Source organism: Uloborus diversus, chromosome 2 (assembly GCF_026930045.1).
Source record: "Uloborus diversus isolate 005 chromosome 2, Udiv.v.3.1, whole genome shotgun sequence".
Lineage (NCBI taxonomy): Eukaryota > Metazoa > Arthropoda > Arachnida > Araneae > Uloboridae > Uloborus > Uloborus diversus.
In genome coordinates this window covers 93668713-93687189 of record NC_072732.1, presented here as the reverse complement: position 1 = coordinate 93687189, position 18477 = coordinate 93668713, and the positions used below count along the sequence as shown (strand labels likewise).

The 18477-nt window shown below is 33.6% G+C and overlaps 1 protein-coding gene across 1 annotated transcript in view; it reads left to right on the top strand.

The window, feature by feature from the left end:
- Window positions 1–1788: 1788 nt before the first annotated feature.
- The window catches only part of LOC129235284 (tubulin polymerization-promoting protein homolog), a 53173-nt gene continuing 36484 nt past the window's right edge, over window positions 1789–18477 (top strand). The window contains exon 1 of the mRNA XM_054869003.1: window positions 1789–2008. The gene's annotated coding sequence lies outside the window, so the exon portion shown is untranslated. The remainder of the gene's footprint in view (window positions 2009–18477) is intronic.

The window sequence follows — 18477 nt, the reverse complement described above, 5'->3', positions numbered from 1 at the left end:
ATAACCCAACTGACTGGACCTTTAAAACAGTTTATTACTGATAAATCATAAATCTTAAGTTTGTGATTGTTGAAAAATATTTACTGCACAAGCAAACATCACATAGTCAGCCTATAAATAAAACCTCGAAATTTTTTTCAGTGTCGGAAAAAATTGAAAGTGGGTGGCACGCAGGGCCGTATGCAAGGGGGAAGTTTATAGGGTCAAACCCAATCCGAAAGTTTTCTGTGCTGTTCCAAAAATGCTGTTTAATACATTTTTTTTTAAAATTTCATTTGAAAACTAAAATTATTGTTTTTGAAAAATTATGAAACTGTTGGTGTTCTGTATTTTCTTTTTTGAAAAGGGAAAGTATTTCATCATCCATCACAATAGAATATTCTGCAGCATTTACTTTTTTACTTCCCCGATGATTTTTGCATAAATACGAATAAAATGATTTTGGTTTTTTATATTTCCTGAGTCTGACTTTGAATTTGTCAAAAATAAAATAAATAAATAAAATTAAAAAAAATAATAAAATATATATAAATGAATAAAATAAATAAATAAAAAAAGCACAGAATTTTCATTGTTGGTATTCTCGTAACTCTCATTCTCACTAACGATTTTTCCGAAAAATGGAGCAGCTCCGAGTGCGATTTCTTGAATTCCGCGTAGCATAGTAAATTGTTTCTGTAAAAAATAGCAAATTTTCACCGTGTTTTGCTGCTTTTTGAACATACTTATAGGGCCTCAATGCTATAGAGTCGTATTTTTTTAGCTGTCATTATTATTGTTGCAGTTTCATATTTGAGACGATAGCAAAAATATCCATTTATTTTCATTTAAAAGTGCCATGCTCTATATTTAACTTAACTCGTTTTCATAAGTGCCTAAAGACAGAGGTACCCGCCGGGGGAGGGGGGGGGGGAATAATGGCGCAGGCTGTACCGTTGAAGTTTTTTTTTGGGGGGGGGGGTTTGAGGGGTATTTTTTACTTTTTTTCTGCAGGGGCTCTTGCTCTTGGGTTTTTTTTTCGCGATATTTAGGGGGGGGGGGGAGTGCGTTTTTTCTCTTAGGGGGTGGTGGGCACGCCTGCTAAAGAGATACATTTAGGAAGTATTACTTCTAACGACAGAGTAGAAGTACATGCACCTATTCATTTGAGTGTTTGAGAAAAAACTATTTTTTAATAGGCTTACAAGAAAGTTATGTAGTGCACACATCAGATTTGAAAAAGAAAAAAACCATTTATTCTTGAAATACGAAATCAAAATAGTGACTGTTTCCAAAAAGTTTTGCGACTCCTGGTTTTTAACAACCATTTCTTTTGGCGAATACCCCAATCCCCAAAAGGTGAATTCCCACAAATATTTTTAATCAGTTTCCTTTTTTTTTTTTTAAATTTATTATTTCAAAGCAAACTGTCATCAAAATCCGGTCCTTTTGTTTCACATAACACATATATTTAAAGTTTAAAACGTTCATTCAAATTCAATTTTACATTAGTTTTACAAGGACTGCAACTGCGTAAGAGTATTAATTCCCAACGAATGCACTCTACACTGAATAATTTGTTCTCTAATCACCCAGATCCCTTTGACCCACCACCAGGCACGGAACATTACGTCACCTTTCCCATCCGACCTTGAAAAAAATAAAAACAAAATATCCGGAGTGGTGACATCATGTGCAGGCTCTTGCGCCATCTATCGCCAGCGTTCGCTAACACTCCATAATCAAACGGCTCTTCCTTATTTTCCTCCGTTAGTGCTCTTCCGGATCTCTTCGCATCCCGCGTATTTTCTCATCAGTGGCATCTTTTCCTCTCGGTTTGTTTCTGTTTCAGTTTCGGGCGTTCATCGTTTTCGGTCGGTGGTTTAAATGGATATTTTAGTGTACATAATCTGCCCGGACATGAAATAATTTGGAAAAAATTACATTTTTGTTCGACACTTTTGTGTTTCGTCTGCAGGAAATAAGGATTTCTTACTTTTCTCTGGTACAAATAAACGGAAACAAACAGGTAAGATTATTGCTCATTTAATGTTGTATATTTGGCGGTTGAATTTCACCTTGTGATTTAAAGGGAATTGAAGCAACTGATGCGCCAAAATATGTAAACAAGACATGTCAACATAGAAATGGAAAGCACCACGCAGGGGAAGAAAAACACTGGGGTTTGTCTGCGGAACGAAAAGCGCGCATGCGTGAAATGATAGGAGAAAGATATTTTCTTCTCACCTTTTGTGCTGAAATAAAATTAATAAAAATTTCTGTCCGGAAACAACGAGTTTATTCCTTTAGCTAAATGTTTTTAATTTAAATCACCAAGATTTTCTATCAATTACTTAATTTTATATTCGTTAAATGAGAGAGAGAGAGAGAAGATATGTTAAAAACAGTTTCCCCATTGAATTGTCCCTCTGTCTCACCACTCCCCCCCCCCCCCTTTTTTTTTTTTCATTATTTGTTTATTAAACATCAGAAATTTCTCAAAAGAATGAAGCTACCGAAAATCTGCCGAACTGTTTTAACGATGTACTGTTTTAAATGATAGGAATCCTACACTGTATTCCTTGGTATACTTATCGTTTCTGTACATGTATGCATTGGAAAAAAAGGCACTGCATTTAAAATGCAATTCAAATTTCTGAATTCAATACATTCCTTTTAATCCTTACCGTTTCTGTAAAATGGATTTGAATAAGGAAACGATTCTTATTCGTTTAGTAAAAGATGGATACAAAAATGTCTGTCAAATTTTAACATCATTACCTAGTATTTACCTAGAATGTATGTGTCAAGCAAGTTTGGCATTCTATTACCCTAATTAGACCGGGATCTGAAGGGGGTTGAGCATACATGGAAAGGCTGACGCAATATTATTTCTGATTATTGTTACAGGCACGATAGTGATTATGAAACCACATGTCGTCGCCCCCCTGGGTGGTCGACAACCCCGGGGGAGGGGGGAAAGCAGTGGGGGAGTCGTTTACTAAAATACTCATAACTCGCGAACTATTTGAGATAAAACACTGAAAAAAGTGGCAATCGACGCCACAAAACAAGGGCTTCATAAAAGCTAAATATAATTATGGACCTATCTTTGTTGGTTTCTGAGTGAAATTCCATTTTTTGCAAACAAGCAAAATTTTTGAATAAAAGGCGCAAAACAAACTTTTTTTGACCAAAAGAAATTCCAAATCAAAAATTTTTTATTTTTTTTTCAAATAAAGTCTTAAATATCATTATTCAGGTTGTTAAAACTATTTAAGTACTGTTAACGCGTTGAAAAACAAAATGACAGTAGCATGCTCGAACACTATTTGCAGTATAGTTCAGGATCGAAAGGGGGTTTTGAGCATGCATGGAAGACCTGAAGCAAAATGATTTCTGATTAACGTCACAGGCACTATAGTGATTATGAAACCACATGTCGTCGCCCCCCTGGGTAGTCGACAACCCCGGGGGAGGGGGAAAACAGTGGGGGGAGCCGTTTGCTAAAACACTCATAACTCGCGAACTATTTGAAATAAAACAAGTGGCAATCGTCGCAACAAAACAAGGGCTTCATAAAAGCTAAATATGACTATGATCACATCTTTGTTAGTTTCTGAGTAAAATTCTATTTTTCGCAAACAAGCAAAAATTTTGAATAAAATACGCATTTTTTTTTTCAAATTATCAAAATTATTTAACTGTTTAGGGAACCAATAAAATCTGAAACATCATTAGCCAGTTTGTTTAAAATTACTTAATTACTATCAAAGCGTTGAAAAGTGAAATAAAAGCAAGCTCAAAAAGCATTTGAGGTAATTCACAAAAAGAAAAAAAAAGTTTGCGGAATGTACCTTGAAGACTCGACATAAACCAAAGTAAATTTTGTGGCTCTCCTGTTTTGGCGGTTTTATTTTGTAATATTATCAAAACAATGTCCCAGTTAAGTATTTACTTAATTATTTAATCTTTAACGCATTATAGCTGCTTGGTATGGGTCACAATGGCACTTTTAAAAAAATTAAAACATGCAAGTTTGCAAGTACAAAGTAATTACGGAAAGGATAAACTATCAGGATAACCCTTTTGCAGATTTTACATCTGAGTTATGAAACATAGTGAGCGAGGCTATTGCCACATAAGCAGCATCAAAATTTCAGTGGAACGTTAAAGAAAATGTGAATAGTCTCTTATCCAGAGAAGTCCTGCAATGGCAATATCTTCAATAGCGACTGCAAAACAGCAAAAGAAAACCAAAAAAAAAAAAAAAATATTTAACCTGGGAAACGTTAGCTCAAAAGTGATATTAGTACAGCTAAAAATCATTCCCATACAATAAGCCCAGTGCTAGGTTAGGTTCATCAGAATGGTTCACTGAAGCAAAGTGAGAGGTCCGATTTCGTGAATGTAATTGAAAATGATACTTCTTGCAGCAAAACACTAGAAGAAGCACTCTATTTTAAGAACAAAGTTCAAGTTATCAATGGAATGACTCTGGTCCATAATGTCCCAAACACTACTTTCAAATGCAGCAAAGTTTTTGCAGGTCTCCAAATGAAAAATAATGAAATTTTCTCTCCAATAGTCAAATTACACGAGTGGACCTTAAACACGATCGGTACATCTCACTGTCGTTTTCATAACTTCAAAACCAGAAGTTCAGGAAAGTCTCCTTCCCTTATGAAAAAATCACTATGTACCAAACCAGTGGTTTCGTGTCATAGCCATTCCTGAAAATAAAAAGAACCTTTAAAAGTACATTTCAGAGTATATAATATGTAACATATCCGTTCCTGCATCCAATCAGCTTCTGGTGCCTGGTAACTCTGAAAACGAAAATGAATATTATTTAAAATCTGAGAGTCAAATAATAAATTTCTCTGAAATGCCCGAGTCCAACCAGGACGAAGCACGCAACAGAATCTATCTTCCTACATATGATTCAGTGCAAAATAGGGGAAAAAGTAACTAATAGTTTATAGATCAGAAACTAATGAATTCTTATTGACAATCTTTGTTAAAGGAACAGAGGTTGCCATTTCATGTGCTGGTGTTGTGGAAAGGAAAAGAGCTTTAGGATGGCATCTATCTTCAAGAGCACTTACGGAAAAAAAAAACATCTAAAATTTTACAAGCTTTTGATGCATTTTCTGACTGCGATTCAACAAGTAAAATAGGAACAAAAAAGTATGCTTTCACTTTACCAAAAAAGTCGGAAACTGTTTTTTGTACACTAGAGTTATCATTAAAACAATATCTGAGTGCTTCAGAACTTCAACTGTTAGAAGCTGTAGTATTAAAAAATTGTCAAGAAAATAGGTATTTCTTGCGAATGCAACCATTACACACAATAATTTCTTATCATTTCCATCAGAAATAAATATGATATCAGCTCTCTACCATAATCCTGCAATTCTTTCCAACATGTGCTAAGAAGTATTGCTCTATTGTAGAAGTAGTACTATTGAATCAATTCCCCTGAACCTTAGCAGTGCCTTTAGATGTAACCAAGTTTGGGTTTCACTTGGATGAAATGAAAACAATAAAGTCCCACACCTTATGATGCAGCCAGTGTTACCAGAGAGTTTAATACCACTCTGCGCAGGCAAGAACTGTAAATAATCTTGTAAATGTTTTGTTAATAATTCATCTTGCTGTAAATACTGTGCTATTAAGACTAAAGCAAAAACCCATAAACTACAAAATACTCGGAAGAGAACGATTCAACAGAACAATTACAAGTCAACAAAAGAGAGTATGATCCAGCTTTCAGAATTTCTGATATATTAATGCTTTATGCATGCATATTGATATTCTGCAATTATTTTTTAATACGCATTATTTTACTAATTTTATTTAATTAGTTTTTTTTTTAAACTGTAGTGTAACTGTAGTAAAACTGTAGTATAATTTTATATTTATATTAATTTTCATAAAAGCTCAAAGATTCTTCCAATTTTTTATATTTATTTAGAACATATTATTTCTTGTATCATTGTTCTTTGTTGGGTAAATTATAAAAAATAATATCCGCAAAACAATACCCGCAATATTCTTTTGTGCAAATTGAAAATATAAATTAACAAAAATAAATTAAAATTATATTTGATATGATACTACTGTGGGCCTGGTTCCCTAGTTCCTCTCAAATTTAAAGCAGTATATAACAAAATTAAAGCCATAGTTGAATACTTTGCAATTAGAATAAGTTTGTAAACTGAAGAATGAATAGTTCGTCATAAGGATAATAAGGCTATTTTTTTTCTCCTTAGCATACTGCCGTTTTGTTCAATGCGCTAACTTAGGCAGTGCTTACATTTTCTATTTCGCTTTTTAACGCTCACGTTGGTAATAATTAAGTAGTTTTTTAAACAAACTGAATGATGAAGTTTCAGATTTTATTGATTCCCTAAACGGTTAAATAATTTTAAAAAAAAAACTTATTTTTGGAAAAAAAGCTTTTCGTATTTTATTCAAAATTTTTGCATGGCTGCTAAGAAAAGAATTTTACTTATAAACCAACAAAGATAGAACTATAAACGTATTTAGGTTTTTCAAGCCCTTGTTCTGTTGCATCTTTTGCCACATTTTTAATGCTTTACCTCCTACAGTTCGCGAGTTATGAGTGTTTTAGTAAACGGAGTCCCCCTACTGTTTTCCCCCTCCCCCGGGGATGTCGACCGCCGAGGGGGGGGGGACGACATGTGTTTTCATAATCACTATGGTGCCTGTAACAATAATCAGAAATAATTTTGCGTCAGGTCTTCCATGCATGCTCAAAACACCCTTCAGATCCTGAACTATACTACGAATAGTTTTCGAGCTTGCTACTGTCATTTTGTTTTTCAACGCGTTAACAGTACTTAAATAGTTTTAACAAACTGAATAATGATATTTAAGACTTTATTTGAAAAAAAAATCAAAAAATTTTGATTTGGAATTTATTTTGGTCAAAAAAGTTTGTTTTGCGCATTTTATTCAAAAATTTTGCTTGTTTGCAAAAAATGGAATTTTACTCAGAAACCAACAAAGATAGGTCCATAATCATATTTAGCTTTTATGAAGCCCTTGTTTTGTTGCGTCGATTGCCACTTTTTTCAGTGTTTTATCTCAAATAGCTCGCGAGTTATGAGTATTTTAGTAAACGGCTCCCCCCACTGCTTTCCCCCCTCCTCCAGGGTTGTCGACCACCCAGGGGGGCGACGACATATGGTTTCATAATCACCATCGTGTCTGTAACAATAATCAGAAATAATATTGCGTCAGCCTTTCCATGTATGCTCAACCCCCTTCAGATCCTGGACTAAATCACTAGTTCCCACGAATACTGTGTATAAAGAAATATGATTTCATCTATCGTTTGCAAATCAAAGAAATGAAATGAAATGTAATGTAAAAGGAAAGATTTTCTTTCAAACAAATGCTTTTTATTTATAAGAAATCCAGATGGGAACAGATTGGGCAGTTGGAAAAATATTGTGCATATGCTCACTGTGCGTAGCTGAGCAGGAAAAATTTGACTTTATGGTAATTTGTTGGAGAATGATTTCTTGTTCCCCAGCATCTTTTCATTTGATGGAATCATAAATGAAATTGAAAAATATTGATTTTCTTCCCCATTAAGTTGATGCAAGTGGGAAACTGTGACAGACACATCCACCTTTATGGCTTAAGAAGTTCTGAGCAACAATATTTATTCTACGACCCAGGGACCGCATTCGGCCCGTTGAGCTTACATGAGCGGTTCGGTAAATGAATTTAACAAGCCATGATACAATTTTTTTTGTGCAGGTAAAGCCTAAAAAAGCACTTTTTTCGGAAGTTCTTTCAAATTAGTTTGGTCATAAAAATGATAAACTCAACGACATTATTAAAAAAAACCCTTTAATTTCTAAAATATTTATGCTACCGCCTGTGCGAAATAGATTTCATTTTCAAAAAACTTTCTTGAAATGGGTTAAAATATTTATTTAAAAATATTTATTGAGTTAATTTTATTTTCCGATATTTTGTTTTATAAACATTTTTACGAAACATTACGCCTTCCTTCAGTATTTAATAAATTATTAGTTTTAATTTTTTGAGCAATCACGATTGCTTATTGCTTTCATTTGACTGTTTTTGGCGTTCCTTTGATTTTTCCCACCTCCACCCAGGGTTGTTTGGTTTAAACCAATTGGTTTTTAAATTTAAAAAAAAAAACATGCGGTTTTTTTAAAAAATGTTTCTTTTTTTTTTTTTTTAAAGCCAAAAAAAAAAAAAAAAATCCATTTTACATGTTTACATTGATTTCCCCACACATATTGAAAAATGTAAAATTCCATTTATGCTAAGTTCCTAGCTAAGTTGCAGAGATAAATACTAAAATTGCAAAGTTGCTTCTTCAAAATGTATTACAAGCTTTATTCAAAAAAAAATATTAATATATTTTTTATTTCATATATGTGCCATAAAGCAGATTTCATTCAACTTCCATCATTATGCTTAATTTGCATGATTAGTTAAGATTTACTAAGGATTGAATCTTTTATTGTAGATGCAATCCATTATATTGCTCACTCCTGTTGCAGGGGTGTGACATTTTTGCCCATTTATTTGTACTTTCCTGGAATTTTAACTTTGACTTGTAAGGTAATCAACAGTCTAACTTAATTGTTTGCACCTAAAAATTAAGATTTGTTCTGCAGGTGAACACAAATAATATTTTTTGAATCAAATTAAAAAAAAAAAAGTTTATACTTCATATTATGATATATAATAGTTCCTTATATTATAATGTAGGAAGATTAAAAGACAAATTTTTAAATTCCCAGAACAAAATGCAAATGTATGTGTAAAAATTGATTGGGAAATATATAAATCTTCACATATAAACTACACTCTCCACTGTTTTTTTTTTTTTTTTGAGCAATCACGATTGCTTATTGCTTTCATTTGACTGTTTTTGGCGTGCTATCATTTTATTTTCCCACCGCCACCCTCCGTACCATCACCGTCGACCGGCTCCTCATGATGCTGCTCCTATAGCGAAAGCTGTGTCAAGGTTGTATCCATATCCTTCACACATGCGCATACATACACAACTACACGCACACACACAAACACACACATACACCTACACATACACACACACACAAACACATACACACACGCATACATACAGACACCTACACATACACACAACTACCCACACATTCATGCCTGCACGCAGAAACAAGCACTTTGCCTTAGCTAACTTGTGCAATTTACAAAAGTTACTTACTCATATTGTTTTAAAAAGAATGTCTAATTCTGGTAGAAAAAAAGACCTACTCTGGTTGCAGACTGTTGCATTGCATTTTTCAAATTCTTTTTCCTGGTTTTTCCACCACTCAGTCACTGTTGCAGAAGATATAACGTTTTTGGCAAAAAAAAATTCTTGAAATAGAATTTGCTACACATTTATTTGTTCTAAAGAGTTTGCATTTAATATTTTTTAAACTTCAATGCTGGATGCAACATGTATGCCAGTAAATAAGCTGTAATTTAAGCCATGTTACACCAATTTTTGTATTTTTGATTTGGTTCTTTGTTTTAGCGATAGTCGATATCTTTTCCAAAACTTTCCAAAATAAGATCGGAGTCGAATATAGAGCAGCACTTTTTTTCAAAACTTTGTCAGTACAACAACAATCGATTTTTCGACTGTTCAATCATGTACTGTTGTACATTTTGCTTTACTTCAATATTTGTGACATTGTGTATATAAAAATCAGCATTGTGTAAGATTAGAAAGAAAAAATATGAAAATTGTTCTTTTGAAAAGATTATGCTTAAAAACATAACTTTTACCTTTATTCGATAATTATTCATATTAAGTTGGTTTTATAAAGTTTTTTTCTTGTATCTTCATTATATTTTATCTTAACCCGCATCACAACCACTTCTTGAAGTATTTCGTATCATAAAGGGTCTATATATACATGCATACTAATATGTTAATCCAGGCAAACATTTCAATCAATATTTCCCCGAAGAAAACTATTTTAATTATTTAAATTAGTTACAAGATTTTGTTCTTATCTCTTTAATTAAACAGGAAATTGGGTATATAATGTGACTATTGAATAACTGTTAATTACATGGAACCTTAATTACCTTCCGAAAATTAATTGTTTTTCTCGCAAATAGTATTTAAACCAAAAAAAGACCCTTGTTTAAACCAAAAAAACCTGGTTTAAACCAAAAAAACCTGGTTTAAACCAAAAAAACCGGTATTTTTGGGGTTTTTTTTGAAAAAAACCGGTTTTTTTTACCAATCCTGCCTCCACCCTCCGCAGCATCACCGTCGACGGGCTCCTCACGATGCTGCACCTCTAGCGAAAACCGTCTCCAGGTTTCGTCAATATCCTACACTTACACGCATACGTACACGCACCTACACACGCATACATACACGCACCTACACACATATATACACATACACAAACACACACACACCTACACTCTCACATACACACAACTACCCACACACTCATGCCTGCACACAGACACAAACACATATGCCTGCACACAAACACAAACACACCTGCCTACACACACACACATACCCCCCCCCCACACAAACACACACGCTTACATATACACACACACACTCGTGATTGCGAAAAACATAATTTGAATTCAAGATGACAAAATTCAAATTAATTTTTTTTAAAATTATTATTTTAGTATTTACGTCTGCAGTAAAGTAGGTGAAAATAAGTAGGAAGTGGCAAAAGTAGTCCTATTGTAACCTGAGATCATTTATATAGAAAAACCTCTCTCCCTCAAAAAAAAAAAAAAAAAACTATCGCATTAAATATGTTTAAAATACACACAGAAATTGATATTCAAACCAAAATTTAATGTTTGTTGCCTTACTAAGACAATAAACATTAGATAGGAACAAAACAAGATTAGATAAACTTAATTGTTTCCAACTACCCCAGATCAAAAATAATAAGTAAATAAATAAAATAAAAAAAACAGAAAAGATTAAATTCACAAATCAATTTGCCTCTTTACCTCTGAAACCAATCACGCGTTTTTTGAGTCAATGCATTTGCCTGCCTTGGAGCCTTTTATAAATTTAAGATTTTTTCACGACCCCCTTCTCTAAGTAAAATTAGCAGTAATTGTTACCAACCTACAATAATAAGTAAAACTCTTGTTTGCATTGCATAGCGATTACTGCTGCTGCGCCACGATATACTGCGAAAGTTTCATGATTAATAAGTCTCCAATAATTTGCTGGGCCGCAGAGAGCCAAGGCGGATTCCTATTCAGTTATGTCGTCGGACCCCTCCCGCCCCCCCAAAAAAGAAGAAAAAAGAAAGAAAAGAAAAGGGGAAAAAGAAAAAAGAGGGAAGAGAAAAGAAAAGGGGAAAAGAAGAAGGAGGGAGGAAAGAAAAGGGAAAAAAAGAAGAAAAAAAGGGTCGGGGGGGGGGGAAGGAAAAAATCATAACTGCTTACTAGGGGAAAAAACTCTATTTTAAGTGTCCCAACAACAATAATCAAAAGACTAAATGGTTACTTAATCTTTACGTTTTCTCTTATTTGGAGTCCAATCCCCCTTTTCTTTCTGCCTTTCTCTTTCTTTCCTTCTTTTCTTTCTTCCTTTTTTTTTTTTTTTTTTTTTTTTTTTTGCGTCAGGGACGCCGAACCCCCCTAAGGCCCGGGCCCCTAGTTTCCGACTAGGCTGACATGGTCTCTCGCCGGGCCTGATTATTTGTGAAGCTGCTGTGAAATTTCGCGGCCCCCACCAATGAATACTTGTTCGTTCCCCGGGGTGCCGCCGCTGGCGTAGTGTTTGAGATAGGTTTATTAGATGTCTCAACCAATTAGAGAAATGTACCGTATTTTTTGTTAATTTTTGTGTGTTGAGCCCCGTGTGATTTTTCTTATTTGTGCAGGCCCGAGAGGGTAGAAAGGTAGAGCACCGTTTTCTTAGACACATTTTGTTCAGTTTGATGAAACAATAATTTTTTTAAAGAGTTCAAAATTTTATAACCCTGAACACAACTTTGTGCATATACCCCGAATTCTGTGCAGAAAAAAAAAAAGAAAAGAATTTGTTTGAAATTCTTGCAGCAAAAAAAAAAAAAAAAAAAAAGAGAAACAAAGTGAAAAATTTTACCTACGAATTTGATAACGTATGTATGTATCGCTTGTTTGGAAAAAGAGTGTCACAATACGAAATTTTTTTTTTTTTTTTTTTTTGTTGCTTTAAGGGCTTTAAATGACGTTATCTCCTTTGGAAAATAATGACAGAATTTTTGTTCTTTTATCAACCACTGGAAATCACAGCAAATTTACTTTTCTATAACAAATTTCCTGAAAAGTTAAACTCCAAACGCTTCTCGTGTAAAATTTCATTCCTTCGTATTGTGGCACTCTTCTTCCAAATGAACGATCTGTATAAAGAGTGAAATTGATATTGCTTTTCTCAAGAAACTGAAGCAGAAATCGTGAACATTGGGAAAAAAGAAAGAGCATATAAGTTAATAGAAAAACCAGTTCCTTTCCACCTGCCTCGTCGACGGAGATTAAAAATATCAGCTGCTTTCCACAATGTTATAGTCGGCTTAAAAAAAGGAAGAAAGAAAACGGTCAAAAAGAAGTATTCTGAGATGAAGCTTTTTAATTAAAGAATTATGTGGAAACAATATAAATAAAACAGAAAGTTTGTGTTATTGCGTGCTTGGCTATTCGCTTTTTTTGCGTGCTTGACTTAGCGTTGCACGTTTGTCAGGCACCTCCTGCTCAGAAGAAACGGTCTAATGTACGAAGTATTTGTTACAGGTACTTAGTGTTAGGTCCTGATGCACCTCAAAGCGCTTTTTCCAAAATTCAAGTTCGGCTCTTTTTTTTTCCTTCCAAGTTTGAACAAAAAGAAATTAGAAGGAAAGGACAAGCTTGGGAATATCTCATCAAAGTGTTGCAGCATATTAATGCCCGTAAAACTGCAGCAGATAACCACTTCCAAAACTCGAAAAACAATTAGAACAAGTACAATATTCGTTTTAAGTGGATTTTAAATTCTGTTTTTAATAATGGCTTAGCTCGATTTTTTTTCTTATCGCTTGCTCGAATTTTGAATAAGTGTCAAAAAATAACCGACGTGAAAATGAATTACACACAAATATTTTCCCACTGAAATGTTTGCCCTTTCTTTCCTCTGTTTTGATGAAATTGTATTTTCGTTAAATAAGAAAATTACAGTAGGTCCCATTTGTAACGAAATCGAAAGGATCCAACGAAAGATTCGAAATAGCCGTAACTTCGTTATAAAACTTCATCAATAATGCTCAATAAAACGTGAAAAATAGTGATCATCAAGCACATTTTTACTCACTCTTAAAAAAAAAAACAACAACAAATAATCCAAAAGACTGCTCTTTCTGTGTAGCACAAGACATTATATTACTATTTGTTTAATTGAATATTTTTTTTATTATGCCTTCATTTGTTTCTTTAGAATTTAATTTTATTCAATTCATTCATTGTATCAGGAATTTTTACTTGCAACAGTTTATTGTGAAGTTTTCTCTTAAAACGAGGGGAACTGAAACTTACGTTAACGCGCTAAATTAGCTATATGCGACTTCGCTTTGATCGACGCAGCTGTGTAATGTAACTAGTAAATGCTATTGAAAAGTTTATTCTAAAAGGAAAATACAATCACTTGATTCTTCAATACCGGAGATTTGGAGTCCACGAAATAGTGGAAGCTACTCATGTAAAAATTCGTGAAAACCTCGGCTCAACACATGTTCGGTATCATGAAATAGAAATTAAGTATGCGCAAAACTTTCAGGTATTCAAACATGCTCGGAGGCTGTTTTTCGAAAAACTTTATTTATAAGCAATGTAGTTACATTTTTACCGTAATTTTAGTGAACATTAACAATAAACTAACGCTTGAAAAAAATCTTTTTAAACAATATTTAACTTATATCTTGTAGAATCAAAAAGATTTTTTCAAAACCTTTAAAATATTTTACCGATCACTTAATGCTTTTTGTATGCGTTAAGGTCATTTGATGCTGCGGTTGACAGATGATTTTTAATCGTCTTTTTTTTTTTAATTTCATTTAGTCACCCTGGAACTGGGGGAGAGGACGCCAATTTTTGCCTTAACATTTTAGGGCGGAGTTACAATATTCTCCTTCCGTTCCAAATTCACCCACACACCTTATTTTCATTTTTCATCATTCACATTAACTTTTACAAGGCCTTTATTCAAACTTGACACCTTCTAAAATTGAACTAAATGTATTTTACACATAGTAAACTCGTAATTTATTATGAATGACTTAAAAGGAAGGCGTTATAATTACTTTCCTTCCGCTCAAGCATTAGCTAAAAGAGAGGAAGAGAGAAATTTTGCAAGTTGGTATTCAAATTTGGGTATTTTCTAAAATAGAACCAAAATTACATTACGAGTTGACAAATTCATTTAACTAAAAATCAAATATTTATCTTTTCCGAATGCATAACTAACATGAAAGAAAATTGAAGGTTTAACACATAGAAAGTTAAAACCCGTTTACTCAAAGTACTATTTTCACACCACTTCACTTTGACTCAAGCGTTATTACGATGGTATTTAAAGTCACGTTTGTACTGTAGTCTCGGATTCATTCATTATTTTCAAGTTGGTGGCACGCACAGTCAATGCGTTACTGTCTATTGATGTTTTATGTAGGTAAACAATTGCGTGATATTGTTCGTTGAACTGAATGTTTCAAACTGCACGCTGAAGTGGCCACTAGAAGTGAATTCAAGACCTTGTGTTCATTTGAGTAAAAAAAGAAAAAAAAAACCACTAAGAAGACTTAAAGATGAAATACATGCAAATTATTATAAAAAAGCAAAATTGTTTTGAACCCCATAAAACAGCGAAGCCCAACCAATGGACCGCGACCCACAAGTGGGCCGCGAACAGCGTGTTACTAGGCCGTGGACACTGGTCGAGAATCTGAACTAAGAAATATTTTGGAGTCTTAATTTCAGTTTTTTTTTTTTTTTTGAGAAAATGCACTTATTAGATGTACCATCACAATATGAAACTTTAAGATTAAGATTTTTCCTATTTCTTAGGAACTTTTCCCAAATTGAAGATGAAATCTAATGAACCAAAAACTCTTTTAAAGAAAATTGCCAAAGAAATTAGGATTAGCTTCAAGCTTCAAGTTAAATATGCTCATCCTTTGAACTGACATGACTAAGTAGTAAATTGAGACACTTGAGGGTTTTTTTGACAGCTTACCTATTTGAAAGAGCCTTTTCACTGTAGTTTTTTTTTTTTTTTTTTTTTTAATAACATAGAAATGCATTGAAGGTTGCAAGTTATTTGAGACCAAAACTATCGAGTTTCAATCTAAATATCAACTCCCTCGTTGAGGAAATACAACGTCAAAAATCCCATGGAGCTTTAACTTTGATGACTTATTTTTGACTTTTCATACAGCTATGCCAGCTAAATGAATGCAATAAATTTGTTTTCTTTCTTAAAAATTATTTCGAAAATTGTTCTTGTACAGTATATCTACATCAGCAGTGCAGCATGAGGGGAGAAGGGTATTAATATCTCCAGAACTCTTTTTTTAACACTTTCAATCCTAATATGATATATTATTTACACTTAAGGAAAGCTGTAAGCACATCCCCCCTCCCGAAAGTAAATTTTGGCTGTGCAAGTAATATAGAGCAGTTAGTGAGCCTCAACGGTGTTTTCTACAAAACTGGTGGGCCGCACAACTAAAACGGCTGGGAACCACTGCTCTATGCTCACGTATAATTTTAAACACACGTTAACTGCTATATTCCCCCCCCCCCCCCCCCCCCCCCCAAAGGCGTTATTGACGGCGAGTGAAAAGTGGCGTATGTCACAAAACGCATCGTTTCATGTCTCGGTGAATACTGGTGGTACTAATTTCAAACTTTTTGTGTTGGAATTGTTTTTCAATTGATATTATTTCCCTAAATATAAGTTAGAGGACATGGGGCCCGTATAAAAAGTTAAATTTTGTATTTTTTGACTTATTTTTATTTTCACTTCAAATTTTCAATATCTTAACTCTGCATCTGATTTTGAACATTTTTGCAATTGGAAGTATCCATCTAGGACTAATAACGGTTGCGAAAATAAAGGTCTTGCAGGTTAAAACGGAACATTGTTGTTTAAAAATGGCTTATGGGGGTAGGTAGCAGAACGTCTGAAAAGTGGTTAAAAAAAAAAGGTTATCAGTGCACATTATGGGTTGAACCTAAAAATTAGTGTAAAACTCGCAAAAAAAATAATAAAAAAAAAAAATAATAAAAAAAAAATCGGGTCCAAGTAGTTCCGTTTATGGTACCACAGTAGTAACTGCACAACACAATCACTACTATACCCCGGAGGTTACAAACACTCGTACAAGATGCTGGTTGCATATGTGAAGTTTTAAGTTTCACAACAAAACTTGTTGTTCCAATAAAGTAAACTGATTATCAAGAGAGCAACTGACAATTTAAAATAGGGTGTTACTTCCAGCTCACCCTGTATACACGAAACGATGCATCACAATAAAGGAGAAAAATAACACAAATATTGGAGCATTTCTTATAAATTAAAAACACTTGCGGGAAAACGAACAAATATGTAGAATGAATTTGATTATTCATCATCGCTTTGACAAACTAATAAAATGACAAGTTTGAATGTTCCTTTACAAGTTTTTTCACAGTAAAATGATCACCATTGCAATCCTCGTATAACCATTTTTGCCTTTGATGGCCCTAACTCAATTCTTTACCTACAAAACAAAAATCTTTCGTTATTCTTATCCAAACTATCACCACTTGTTTCGAGAGCAATTTCTTCACCTGGATGTAAATTTGTAAGTCTTTTTTTTTTTTTTTTTGCGGGGGGGGGGGGAGGTTTATATTTTGCTTCTTTTGTTTTTCCTCGCATTTTTCTAATGTTATCCCACATATTTATTCTTTCCTCCTATGATGCAGTTAAGACGTCAGCTGCTGATTTTATTCCTGGATGGTTTAGCGTTTTAAACTAAAGAATACGGTTGATTGCTTCTAGCGAAGAATTCGCGTTTTCTGTGCCGGTGAGGTCAAATAATGTTAAAAATCGTCTGCTAGGTCTTCTGGTGGAAGTGTAATGCAGGTGTTAGGCCCAGTAGCTCTGCTGGTGGTGTCAACTTATGTTGTAGGAATACTAATGCTACTGGTAGAAGCATCTGGTTGTGTAGTACCACGTGATCTTTTGGATCGTTTTGTTTCATAATTCCAAAATATTGCTGGGTAAATCATTGACCGTAAGAAACATATGCGAAGACAAGAATCCTACCTTTTTGGAGTAATAAATCAGAGAGTTTTTTTTCTATTTTTATAACTGAATTTACAATCTAAACATTGAACATTATTGACTTTTATCAACATTTTAACCCTTCCTCCCACTTTGTCTCAAAGTATCACACTTCACCTCCCCCCCTCCCCCATTCGTCACATGTCTCGCTATTTTCATGAACATGTTCCTATTAAAAAAAAAATGTGATGTCACACCTCTTGTTACCTCCTCTCTCCCTCTTATCTCAAACTGTCACAATTTTACGATCCCCCCTCTCTCCCCTCAAAACGTAACATCATTTCTGGACAGCCGCTTATATGTGGAATTTATATTTATGAAAGACTGAATAGTCAACCAAAACTGTAATTAAATTTATTAGAAATGTAGTCATTCGGGTTTAGAATTTGGATGTTAACAAAGTAACAGTAATAAAGCAAAAGTATTTCGTGAAGCTACGTTTCGAAAAAAATTACAGGGACTTCTGCGAGACAATATCTACGGTTCTAAAAAAAAAAAGGAAAACTTTTTTATTTATCTTCTATCTTCTTTGATTCATTAATTCATGCGCTTTGCGCAGTGTTAAAGCAAATTTTTAAGTTCATACCTAATTTTCTTTTGTTAATTCATAGCGCTGTTCTATGTTCAAGCTCAAATAATTAGATTTTTGTGGCATTTGTTTTCGGTTTAATTGTGTCCTTAGGAAATAAACGGTTTAGGGAGAGGGAGGAGGGATCATGACCACATGGCTCTCTACTTGTATCCGCCTCTGAAAGTAAATACATAATCCTCATATGTATCGATATTTATCTCAAATTCCTTTATTCCTTTTGTCTCTGAAAGGTTCTAGTGTTCAATACCCACTATACGTATGCTATCTATAGGGTTTGTCTGCTTTTATTGTTTTCCAAAAGGTTAACTTGCAGCTGACAAAAAGCATTAAAACAGCCACAACCGATTTTTTTTTTATTTATTTTTTTTTTTTGAGTTCAGCTTTTTGAAAATTTTAAGTACGAGTAAATAATGATTGTTTTGTTGTCGGCATGAGAAAAGAAAAAAGGTTTTAAAACTATTAGCAACAACAAAAAAAAAAGTCATAACTATTAAACTTTCATGTTTAAAAAAAAAAA